The following is a 14,076-nucleotide window of genomic DNA, read 5'->3' as shown; positions in this document are numbered from 1 at the left end:
CTGGACGGTTGCTCCTTAATCGGGCCGAATGGGAAAAGCGTAAACAGGCCCAGATAAGTGGGTACACGAGGCCATTCATGTTTTCCTTCTCTCTTGATTTTCTTCATACAATGGATGCGGTCATCTTCATCCTGGCGGCGGCTGCGCCGGCGGAATAATGGCGAGGCAGCTCGGTTGTCCCCTTTCTGTTAGTTCTGTTCGGCGTGGAGCTGCAGTACTACTCTTTTCACTTGGTTCCTCTATATATGTGTTAGGGTTCCATATCAAAAAAAGAAGTGTTAGGGTTCCATGTTGTTTTCCTTTGATTTCCTTGGCCGCTATTTATTTATCTTTCCTGATTTCCTCGGTCTGGATAGGAACACTTTCTGGGCGGGTTCCAGTTGGGATGGCAGCGGTGTTCTTGTTATTAGATAGTTTCTTTTTACCTCTGTTTCATTGATGGAAAGGTGAGTTCAGTTTTAAATCCCGTGTGAGAAGATCCTTATGAGGATGGCCAAGAACGGGTACTAAAATTACGAATATTCATAGCTATGTGATTTTAGAATTCATGTTTGGATTCATAGAAATATTATGTGATTTTTCTAATCACCTGTTTGCATGAAATTGTCCAAGTGATCATGGATATGATTCCAGTTGTGTGAGATTTATGCCTCATTTGGACCATCTTGGAATTAATTTTTGCGTTGATCAAGTGATGCCGATGTTTTATCCTTTACGGGACTCTCATAAATGTGAACCAAGGTTTGTTTCCATCGCTATTTTTAAGGATTTTTTTAAAGTATCTACTTATTACTTCAGAAAGTATTTATACACACAATTGATTTGTGCAAGTGTTTGTCCCTTTGTTGAGAGTATATATGCACAAGTAATTCCCAAGAATAGATGTTTGTGTTGCTGAGCAAAGTATTGCTGAAAGTACTATATTACGTGGAGCTTTCTTTTTTGCAGATTGCGAACCACTCATGCCAAGCGGTATATTACGTGGAGTTACAAGATGAGTTCCCATGTCTTGGCAATCTTCTTCTTTTCTGCAAGATTTAGGGTTTAATTTTGTTAAGAAAACATGACTGAAGTGTAGATTGCTTGATCCATTGTTTTTTAAGCTTTTGAGCGTCAACGCCGTTTTAGACAAACACTGTAGGACACTGGTGAAGTTGAAATTGGTGGTGATTAGTTCGTTAATGAGGGCCATGTAGATACCTGCAGTACTTAACAAAATGTTGCTTTTGTGTTTGGAGCTAATAATGCCATTAACGTTCTCTGACCAAATTGGAAGGCAAGCATGATGCAATGATTTGGAGCTAAGAATGTATGTTATACTCGCTTCGTCTCAAAATAAGTGTAGGTGATTTAGTATAACTTCAGTACAAAGTTGTACTAAATCACCTGCACTTATTTTGGGACGGAGGGCGTAGTTCATATATCATAGTGGATGATTTTCTTCACTTTAATTTCCAATACCATGGGCCCATGATCATCAAATTTTCTTAACCTTTTGAGTGCTACAGCATAGCAGGTACCGACTCCGGCACTAGATTGAAGAGGAAGACGAAATAAATGGTAGCCATGACATTTCTTTTTGGCAACGACCTTGATCTACATGGTGTGCTAGGTTTTGGTTTGTTTGGTTATTTGATGGAATAATATGCTAGATAAGTATGCCTCGTGATTTTATGAGAGGTTGTAATTTTGAGCTGAACGAGTTGTCCATGATTCCACATTTGTACCTAATCTTACCTTTACCTCTCGAGATGTCCAGATCCTCTCTATGCTCAAATTAGGGTTACCACGGCAGAATAAATCCATATCACGACATTTCGACCTGACTTCCGTTGTGTGGCTGATGCAGTGTGAGGATTAATGTTGTGCTTATATGAGGCGCCAATTAACTCAAAATTTGTTTTTAGTTGATCTATTTTGTTTACTAGTCGGCGGCCCAAATATCAACATTCTGCTTAATAGAATTCAGCTTAGTTGTCCATCTGTGTCGCCTTTGGTATTGTGATTTGTCATGGTCTTACTGCACGAGTGAGGTGCACTGTTAACAACCATTGCTTGCTTGTAAGAACTCGAATTCAAACTGCTATCTTGGAAACATGTATCCCCTATATCTCTAAGATGATTGTTCTCCATCCGGTTTACTTCTAAATAATTTAATTATTTGTGGTCAATGTTGGGCGGGCGCGGCAAAGCGTGCCATCATGTTCTAGTAGGTTCTATAAAGTATGTCATGCTGTGTATCAGACCTGTTGTGTGCCTTGCCATGAGTTTGGTAAGGGGGTACAATATGTTGGGGAACGCAGTATTTCAAAAAAAAATCCTACGATCACGCAAGATCTATCCAGGGGGATGCATAGTAACGAGAGGGAAGAGTGTGTCTACGTACCCTCGTAGACCGAAAGCAGAAGCGTTAAGTAACACGGTTGATGTAGTCGAACGTCTTCGCGATCCAACCGATCAAGTACCGAACGCACGGCATCTTCGCGATCTGCACATGTTCTGCTCGGTGATGTCCCTCGAACTCTAGATCCAGCTGAGGCCGGGGGAGAGTTTCTTCAGCACGATGGCGTGTTGACAGTGATGATGAAGTTACCAACGCAGGGTTCGCCTAAGCTCTACGACAATATGACCGAGGTGGAAATCTATGGAGAGGAGCACCGCACACGGCTAAGAGATCAACTTGTGTGTCTATGGGGTGCCCCCTCCCCCGTATATAAAGGAGTGGAGGAGGGGAGGGCCGACCTCTCTATGTCGCGCCCAAGAGGGTGATTCCTACTCCTAGTAGGAGTAGGTTTTCCCCTTCCCTAGTTGAAGTAGGAGAAGAAGGAAGAGGAAGAGGGAGAGAAGGAAAGGGGGCCCGGCCCCCTCCCAATTCGGATTGGGCTTGGGGGGCGCGCGCCTCCCACTTGGCTGCCTCCTCCTCTCCCCCACCATGGCCCATTAAGGCCCATTAACTTTTCGGGGGGTTCCGATAACCCCCCCCCCCCCGGTATTTCGAAAAAATGCACAAACCTATTCGAAACATTTCTGATGTCTAAACATAGCCTTCCAATATATCAATCTTTATGTCTCTACCATTTCAAGACTCCTCGTCATGTCCGTGATCACATTCGGGACTCCGAACTATCTTCAGTACATCAAATCACATAACTCATAATACATATCATCATCGAACGTTAAGCGTGCGGACCCTACGGGTTCGAGAACTATGTAGACATGCCCGAGACTCATCTCCGGTCAATAACCAATAGTGGAACCTGGATGCTCATATTGGTCCCTACATATTCTACGAAGATCTTGCAACATCCCGCAACTAACTCATTAGTCACATTGCTTGCAAGGCTTATAGTGATGTGCATTACCAAGAGGGCCCAGAGATACCTCTCCGACAATCAGAGTGACAAATCCTAATCTTGATCTATGCCAACTCAACAAACACCATCGGAGACACTTGTAGAGCATCTTCATAATCACCCAGTTATGTTGTGACGTTTGATAGCACACTAAGTGTTCCTCCGGTATTCGGGAGTTGCATAATCTCATAGTCATAGGAACATGTATAAGTTATGGAGAAATCAATAGCAATAAACTAAACGATTATAGTGCTAAGCTAACGGATGGGTCAAGTCAATCACATCATTCTCTAATGATGTGACCCCGTTCATCAAATGACAACTCATGTCTATGGCTAGGAAACTTAACCATCTTTGTTTAACGAGCTAGTCAAGTAGAGGCATACTAGTGACACTCTGTTTGTCTATGTATTCACACATGTACTAAGTTTCCGGTTAATACAATTCTAGCATGAATAATAAACATTTATCACGATATAAGGAAATATAAATAACAACTTTATTATTGCCTCTAGGGCATATTTCCTCCAGTCTCCCATTTGCACTAGAGTCAATAATCTAGATTACATTGTAATGATTCTAACACCCATGGAGTCTTGGTGTTGATCATGTTTTGTTCGTGAGAGAGGCTTAGTCAACGGGTCTGCAACATTCAGATTCATATGTATCTTGCAAATCTCTATGTCTCCCTCCTTGACTTGATCGTGGATGGAATTGAAGCATCTTTTGATGTTCTTGGTTCTCTTGTGAAATCTGGATTTCTTTGCCAAGGCAATTGCTCCCAGATTTTCATTGGACCCGACGCACTAGGTATGACACCTAGATCGGATATGAACTCCTTCATCCAGACTCCTTCATTTGCTGCTTCCGAAGCAGCTATGTATTCCGCTTCACACGTAGATCCCGCCACAACGCTTTGCTTAGAATTGCACCAACTGACAGCTCCACCATTCAATAAAAATACGTATCTGGTTTGTGACTTAGAGTCATCCGGATCAGTGTCAAAGCTTGCATCGACGTAACCGTTTACGACGAGCTCTTTGTCACCTTCATAAACGAGAAACATATCCTTAGTCCTTTTTAGGTATTCCAGGATATTCTTGACCGCTGTCCAGTGATCCACTCCTAGGTTACTTTGGTACCGCCCTACTAAACTAATAGCAAGGTACACATCAGGTCTAGTACACAGCATTGCATACATGATAGAACCTATGGCTGAAGCATAGGGAATGACTTTCATTTTTCTCTCTATCTTCTGCAGTGGTCGGGCATTGAGTCTGACTCAACTTCACACCTTGTTACACATGCAAGAACCCTTTCTTTTCTTGATCCATTGAACTTCTTCAAAACTTTATCAAGGTATGTGCTTTGTGAAAGTCCAATTAAGTGTCTTAATCTATCTCTATAGATCTTGATGCCCAATATATAAGTAGCTTCACCATGGTCTTTCATTGAAAAATTCTTATTCAAGTATCCTTTATGCTATTCAGAAATTTAGTATCATTTCCAATCAAAAATATGTCATCCACATATAATATCAGAAATGCTACAGAGATCCCACTCACTTTCTTGTAAATACAGGCTTCTCCAAAAGTCTGTATAAAACCATATGCTTTGATCACACTATCAAAGCGTATATTTCAACTCCGAGATGCTTGCACCAGTCCATAAATGGATCGCTGGAGTTTACACACTTTGTTAGCACCTTTTGGATCGACAAAACCTTTTGGTTGCATCATATACAACTCTTCTTTAAGATATCCATTAAGGAATGCAATTTTGACCTCCATTTGCCAAATTTCATAATCATAAAATACGGCAATTGCTAACATGATTCGGACGGACTTAAGCATCGCTGCGGGTGAGAAGGTCTCATCGTAGTCAACTCCTTGAACTTGTTGAAAACCTTTCGCAACAAGTCAAGCTTTGTAGACAGTAATATTACCATCAGCGTCAGTCTTCTTTTTGAATATCCATTTATTCTCTATGGCTTGCCGATCATCGGGCAAGTCAACCAAAGTCCACACTTTGTTCTCATACATGGATCCCATCTCAGATTTCATGGCTTCAAGCCATTTTGCGGAATCTGGGCTCATCATCGCTCCCTCATAGTTCATAGGTTCATCATGGTCAAGTAACATGACCTCCAGAACAGGATTACAATACCACTCTGGTGCGGATCTTACTCTGGTTGACCTACGAGGTTCCGTAGTAACTTGATCAGAAGTTTCATGATCATCATCATTAGCTTCCCCACTAATTGGTGTAGGAAATCACTAGAACTAATTTCTGTGATGAACTACTTTCCAATAAGGGAGCAGGTACAATTACCTCATCGAGTTCTACTTTCCTCTCACTCACTTCTTTTGAGAGAAACCCATTCTCTAGAAGGATCCATTCTTAGCAACGAATATCTTGCCTTCGGATCTGTGATAGAAGGTGTACCCAACAGTCTCCTTTGGGTATCCTATGAAGACACATTTATCTGAGTTGGGTTTGAGCTTATCATGTTGAAGCTTTTTCACATAAGCATCGCAGCCCCAAACTTTAAGAAACGACAACTTGGGTTTCTTGCCAAACCATAGTTCACATGGTGTCGTCTCAACGGATTTCGATAGTGCCCTATTTAACGTGATTGCAGCCGTCTCTAAAGCATAACCCCAAAATGATAGCGGTAAATCAGTAAGAGACATCATAGGTCGCACCATATCTAATAAAGTGCGATTACGACGTTCGGACACACCATTACGATGTGGTGTTCTAGGTGGCGTGAGTTGCGAAATTATTCCGCATTGTTTCAAATGAAGACCAAACTCGTAACTCAAATATTCTCCTCCACGATCAGATCATAGAAACTTTATTTTCTTGTTACGATGATTTTCCACTTCACTCTGAAATTCTTTGAACTTTTCAAATGTTTCAGACTTATATTTCATCAAGTAGATATACCCATATCTGCTTAAATCATCTGTGAAGGTCAGAAAATAACGATACCCGCCACGAGCATCAACACTCATTGGACCGCATACATCAGTATGTATTATTTCCAATAAGTTTGTTGCTCGTTCCATTGTTTCGGAGAATGGAATCTTAGTCATCTTGCCCATGAGGCATGGTTCGCAAGAATCAAGTGATTCATAATCAAGTGATTCCAAAAGCCCATCAGCATGGAGTTTCTTCATGCGCTTTACACCAATATGACCTAAACGACAGTGCCATAAATAAGTTGCACTATTATTATTAAATTTATATATTTTGGCTTCAATATTATGAATATGTGTATCACTACTATCAAGATTTAGTAAAAATAGACCACTCATCAAGGGTGCATGACCATAAAAGATATTACTCATATAAATAGAACAACCATTATTCTCTGATTTAAATGAATAACCATCTCGCATCAAACAAGATCCAGATATAATGTTTATGTTTAACGCTGGCACCAAATAACAATTATTCAGGTCTAAAACTAATCCCGAAGGTATATGTAGAGGTAGTGTGCCGACGACGATCACATCGACTTTGGAGCCATTTCCCACGCGCATCGTCACCTCGTCCTTAGCCAATATTCGCTTAATTCGTAACCCTTGTTTCGAGTTGCAAATATTAGCAACAGAACCAGTATCAAATACTCAGGCGCTACTGTGAGCATTAGTAAGGTACACATCAATAACATGTATATCAAATTGAAATATGTATTTGGCAACCCTGTGCCCGATTGCAAAATCGCCACACCACCTGGATGCCGTCCATTTCAAATCCGACGCACGCGACACGTTCCAGCGAGTAGTTTTGTTTTTTCTGTCGCTGGTGTGTGGGCCATTGCTCCACCCCCGCTTTGCTCGAACCGTCTCCCCCGTCGTGCGCGACTTAACTCCCCCCTCCCCCACCACTCGCCTCAATTCCTCTGGTAACGGCGAGCCCGCTTATTTGTCGCTCCGCGCCCGCTCTCTCTCCGTCGACGGCAAGTGGCGGCGCCTTCTCCGGCCGATTCTCGGCGCTGGTCTTCTGTTCCACCGGTGAGTATCGACTCAATCGCCCTCACATCCGCCCCCAGTAGTTCGTGCACCTCAATTCATCTGGTAACCGCGCACCCACTCCTCTGTCGCTCTGCCCCCGCTCTCTCTTTGTCGAGGCAAGCGGCGGCGCCTTCTCCGGCCGATTCTCGATGCTAGTATTCTGTTCCACCGGTGAGTATCGACTCAATCGCCCTCACATCCGCCCCCAATAGTTAGTGCTTTGTTTCTCGACGCCATTAGTGGCGAGATGTTTGTCGGGATGGTCACGTGATAGAACAGACGAGAAATGCGCCCAATGCATTCAATTCATGGTACAGATGCTATTTGTTAGCCCCTGTTTCGCATGCAAATCGTTCCAGTGATTTTTTTGCTGTTTTCGATTTCGTGGCTAATTGCCGTAATTTTTGAACTGATCCCCTCTGCTACACGGCTCGATTCTGAATTCTAGGGTTTTCTCTAGATGCAAAACTATTATGTATCCAATCATGATTCTCCATCAGTGATGTATCCATTCATGATTCCGATTTCTAGGGTTTTCTCTAAATGCTACATGGCTCAATTTCCCTGATTTTTGTTAGCACTATCAGTGGTGTCTCATTTCATGATGCATTTTGTGTTTCTAACTGATGGATGTGCCATCATTTAACTCACATGAACTTTAATTGTGAATATTACCATCAGTGATGTGAATAATTTATCAGGAGTCCACTGTAAAATTTATCATGTCACTGATTTTTTAGTACTTAGTTCTGTGATGTCCAATATATGTGTTTGTGTGTAAGTTGTTGCCATCCCTAATTTGCATAAGTTATCGTGCCCGATACATACATTTTATCGGTGTATTATAAGCAAACAAAAATTCAGGTATTCAATATCTATTAGAAGCACACATGACCTTGTCCTTCTCTGTTGTGGATGAGTTATCTTGTTGTATGTTCACAAGTTACCAATGTATCATAAGAATATGTGTGTGAATATTAATTCAACAGTTGTGCATCCTTTATGCTCACTTTTTTCTCTTTGTTATTCTTGTGTGTCAGGTCACAATGCGAAGGAAGCGCAAATTAGATGATGACTTTGAGGAGGTGAACCCCTTAAAGAAGCATAAGCCTCCCACAGATCGGAACAGGGCTTCTCCTAGTGCTCTTGTGACTGCCTGTAAAGATATGTCAGATGAGAGAATGCCCGCGATCGATGACATGGATTTCACTAGTCTGTGGAATATCAAGTGTGATAATCTGTTCAATCGGCTTTCTCAATGGCTTGCTAGTCTATACGACCTTGATTCCCGTGAGGTTGTTGTACCTGGTCGCGGAAGGTTACCGGTCAGTGAAGAGTTTGTGCATCGTATAATGGGTGTGCCCCGAGGTGATATCGCGGTGGATTTCAAGGTTCCTACAGATGCACAGCTTGAGCTTGCGGGAGATATTTTTGGTGATCTTGGACATGCTCCTTAAACTGTGGATGTATTAAACCTTATCTTGAGCACTAACCGGCATGACGACAATTTCAAGCGCTTGTGGCTTGTGCTTGTTGCCAGCACTGTGATGGCGCCGACGACTTCCAACAAGATCATCACCAGATGGTATCCTGTGTTGGTAAGCACATCTGGCTATCTTTCTAGTTCACGCTTTTTATCTCTTTTCTTTTCTGTTTTCTTACCTGGTAACTTTTTTGCTTCTTAGTCTGATGATTATGCACATATTCACTTTGATAACTTCCCCTGATTTTTGGAGTGTGGTAATTTCTGTCCCTTTGATTTTTCTACGATCTGAAGTGTGGTATTTATGTAGTAATGCACCTGATAACTTTTTATGAAGGTGTAGTAATTATATAGTAATGCACCTGATAACTTTTTATGAAGGTGTAGTAATTACATAGTGATGCACCTGATAACTTTTTCTGAAAGTGTGGTAATTATGAAGTAATGCGCCTGATAACTTTTTCTGAAAGTGTGGTAATTATGTAGTAATGCAGCTAATAATTTATTTATGCCTTGCAATATGGTAATTTTGACTTACTTCTCAATAATGTGGTAATTGTGTGCTTATGTACTTGGTGATTCAATGCTTTAACAGTGTTATAAGTGTCTACTTATGTCCCCTGCTAACTTGTGTGCATACATTCCTCTATGTTTCATGTGTTTTCATTTTTTTCGCAGCAAAATATTGGCAATGTAAAAAACCACAACTGGTGTAAATTTATTGCGGATCAACTTCACAAAGGCCTTTCAAAAGGAAAGCCTACGACGGGCTGCCTCCTATTCTACAATGTTAGTCCCCTATTCTTTTTTTGTTCCCATGATTTTTGGATTGTACATCTTATTCCACCAAATAGCTAGATTGTAATGACCTTTTCTGTTTTTCCAGCTTATGTATATAGATGCTATTGACTTAACTAGCCTTGGTATCATCTTGCCTAATGGTCCTTTTGCAATTAATGTGTGGACGAATGAGTTGGCATCGAAAGTTCTTCGGATGGATGTCCAAAGGGACAAGCTTTCTTATGGGAAACTACCGGTAATTTCCCATTCGTCATTTTTCTTACCTTCTATGTATTGCCATCTTTTTTATCAAGATTTTAATTTGTTTTTTATCATATTTTTTCAGCTTAAGCCCCAATATGGTCAAGATTATTGCTTGTTTGGTGGCTTACAAGGTCTAGATAAATTCATGCGTGTTCATGCACCGCAAAACTGTTCTGAACAGGTATTTTAATCTTTTTTGTGCGTTTGGATATTTTTGTTTTCCTTTTCCTGGTAAATATTGTTATAAAGACCTGGTAACTTGTACTATTTTTAGGATGGTAACTTTTTTTATTTTTTAGATTCTCACTTTGGAATAACTTCATTTGAACTTATCTTTGTGTGGTATTTTTAGTTGTTTTTGCATGGTAATTAATGTCTCTCACAACCTGATTATTTGTTTTTTCATTCATGATTTTCTATTAGAAACTTGCTAAAGCTTCTGCTATTGTGGGTCGCTTTTCGTATGGCATGGTTGGCCTCCTGGGTGGTCTTGTTAATGAGTTCATGTCCTTGGATGATGAAGACAGCTCATGGATGTCCCATGTGTTAGAGATCCAACTAAAGGGTTTATCTTCTACTGCCGGGAAGACTGCAAGCACCCGTCCTGCATCCCGCTCCCGTGAAGTAAAAGTTATTGGCAAGCAAACTGTTGAAGGTTCAGATTCTGATCATGAGGATAGTGATGGTGGCGGTGATGGTCACTCTGACGAAGATCTAGATTTTCACGTTCATTACCATGGTTCTTCAGGTGGACCGAACGCCCATGAGGCTTCAGGTAGTGGGGGTAGTGCTGGACCGAATGCCTATGATGCTTCAGGTAGTGGCGCAGCGAATGCAGATGTGGGTGCAACCATGTTTGCAACTGCCAATGTGTCGGTAAGGTCAGCCGGAATTGATGGAACTGCTACTGCAGGAACTGATCAGCCTCTCGAGTCTTAGATTATGCTTACTGCACGTTCCGGGAATGTATCTAGTGATGGATTGCATAACCAGCCAGATATGACGGATACTCAAAACGAGGCTGCTGTTGATGCTTCTATGAAGAGGTGCGGTTCTTCTCTCGTCCATAACTTGGATAAGAAATATTCTAGGCATCGCAAGAAATTACGCCTACCTTCTCCGCCCATGGCCACTGGTACAACTGTTTCGGACCAGCCGTTGTTGGATGACACACATCGTTGTATCAAGGCAATAGTCATCAATGAGCTTGGCATTGTAGGCCCTGATAAGGGCACTAACTCAGTAATTGCCAATCCCATGCGGAAGAAGCAACATCCTCGCAAGTGAGTTTCTTATCATTTGCTAGTTGATTTCTTTTTATTTTCATTTTTTATATTGCATTTTTGTACATACTTAGTTATCGTTACTCTTTTTGTGTTATAACTTTTCCTAGCACCTAGCTTCTGATAATTAGAAGTAACTATGTCTGGATAGTTTCTATTCCTTAATAAGCCTGTGTTTTTGTCTATAATGAATAGTAATTGTATCATGGTAAGGCTGATAACTTTTAGTAGTTATTTTCACGATAATAACTTTAGTTTTTTATTTGAACAATATGTAGTTTAACTTTTTTGCAAGATAATTGTAGTAATTATATGCTAGTAAGCATGTGTTATTTGTCTACGGTAACATTTTTCTCACGTGCACTATATCCTTTTCAAATAATAATTTGTCAGGTGTTCGAATGCTCCATCTATTAGTGTTTCCGACCTTCAGCAGACGCGGTCTACCAGTGTGGGTGTCACGTCTGAGGAGATACCTAGTAATTCTGCACGTTCTTCGGCAGATGTTGACTCGTCTGAGATGTCACACAGGTGATTATGAATGTTATTTTCCCTCACTATATGATATCTAAATGATTTTCTCTATTTGTTTATTTTTCTTTTGTAAATTAGGTGAATATATACCGGTAATTTAGCTCTTTTATGCGTGGCATCATAATCTGTATGGGAATGACTAGTAGTTTTTATAGTCAAAGCTCTTATAATATTACTGTTATTTTTATCATGATAAATTTGTTGGTAACTTTGTTATCTTCATAGTTACCATCTTCATTAATGATTCATGACGATGTTGATTTTTTGCATTATGTGGATAACCAAGTTGGCCATAAGCTGACAAATAATTTGAATACAAGCTGATAACTAAAGTTATTTTTTAGCTGGTAACTTCTGTCAATATAAGCTGGTAACTAATGTTATATTTAGCTGTTGTATGCAAATATAATCTGATAACTAATGTTAATATAAGCTGGTAACTAATGTTATTATAAGCTGGTAATGTCCATGTTTATTTTTCTTTGTGTGCAGCAAGAAGACCAAGATTATTGTGAGGAAGGTTACGAAGTCTTCTAAAGTTGCAGTTGCAACTAGGTCTTCTCCTCGTGTTGCTTCCAAGGACGCGAAAGATGATTTTAAAGACTCCCCCATGGTCACTTCTCCAATGGCTGTTGTGCAAGATAATGCCCCTGCGAGGAATTCACCAGATGCTGGTTTTGGAGCTGTGGATGAGCTCACGGCAGCAGCCACTATTACTCAAGTGGTAGAAGAAATTGCCAATGTTGTTATTGGCACTAAAGCTGAAACTTCTGCTGATCAACCTAAAGGAATTGCTCCTCCAATGAGTGTTGTTGTAGTTGAAACTTCTGCTGATCAACCTCAAGGAATTGCTCCTTCAATGAGCGTTGCCGTAGCTGAAACTTGTGCTGATCAAGATCAAGGAATTGTTCCTCCAATGAGCGCTATCGTAGCTGAAGATGACCAAGCTCCTGTCAAAATACCATGTGTTGTTCAAGCTCAAGTTGAATCTGCCCAATCCAATTTGGCAGAACCAGTTGAAACTGAAGATGCATTGTTTGTTGAAGCTCAACCTAGGGATGACCAAGTCGCCGCCCAAGAATTCAGCATTAATGCACATGTAGAAGATGTTGTTGCTGATAGGGCCTACTGGGGTTTCACCCCACCATCTTGCTCTCTTGGCCTAGATTTTGGCCCCACACCGCCCGGACCAGATATTAATACGACGGCCGCAGTCCTAGTTGCAGTTCCAACACCGCCCCTAGCGGTTGTTTCGACAACTCAAGCACCAGCAGTGGTCCCAGCGATCAACAATGCTTCGCAAGACTGAGCAGCAGCATCCCAAATTGATCATATGGCGGCAGCACCACGAGATTTAAAGAACGCAGAAGATAATCCTATCGACTCCAATCCGTTTTCATGCTCTCAGCCTGATGGCCTTGGTAAGTGAAGGCATATACGTGTCTTCGCTTTATCACAAAAGAGTGATGGGATGGATGCCTACTTTTCGAAGACCTTTTTTATGCTTTTAGTCTGATCCTTGTGTGCATATTTATGCTCTTTTTATCCTATGTATGGACAACCCCCCCTCTCACATGTAATGACTTCTGCTTTTGTGTGTGTGCTATGTAATGAACTATGTGTTTTCGTTTCACATTCGCGCTCTTTTATTTTTTATGTTGTCTAGTGTGTGGATGTATTATATGTGATTGTTATTGTTCATTATTCCTGGTAACTTTCACTAACATCCGACTGATAATTATTTGCACTCTACTTTTCACTGATAATTATAGCGCTCTATATGAAAGACATTGCACCTTGTTTTCTAGCTTACCATTTTATTTTATGGTAACTTTCACCATGATAACCTTTGCGAATGTTGCGCTGGTATTTTTTGTTCTAACTAGATACCTACATGTTTTCATTTTTTTGCTAACTAGTTACTTAAATGGTAACATTTGTGATCATACCCTGATAACTTCTGCTATCACCATGCTGATAACTTCAACCCTTTGTTTCTTTTTTTCCTGGTAACTTTTACTAGCATCTGACTGATAATTGTAGCGCTCTACTTTTAACTGATAAATACAACACTCTACATGAAAGATATTTGTACCTTGTTTTCCAGCTTACCATTTTATCGTATGGTAACTTTCACCATGATAACTTTTTGTGAATGTTGTGCTAGTATTTTTTGTTATAACTAGATACCTACATGTTTTCATTTTTTTGCTAACTAGTTACTTAAATGGTAACATTTGTGATCATACCCTGGTAACTTCTGCTATCACCATGCTGATAACTTCAACCCTTTGTTTCCCTTATTGATGCTGTAAATACACCCCTCCCCCTTCTTTCCCTGCACGCACACACAAACC

Source organism: Triticum aestivum, chromosome 7A (assembly GCF_018294505.1).
Source record: "Triticum aestivum cultivar Chinese Spring chromosome 7A, IWGSC CS RefSeq v2.1, whole genome shotgun sequence".
NCBI classification, from domain to species: Eukaryota; Viridiplantae; Streptophyta; class Magnoliopsida; order Poales; family Poaceae; genus Triticum; species Triticum aestivum.
The sequence above is the reverse complement of the archived record's forward strand: the minus strand, read 5'-3'. Positions refer to the sequence as shown.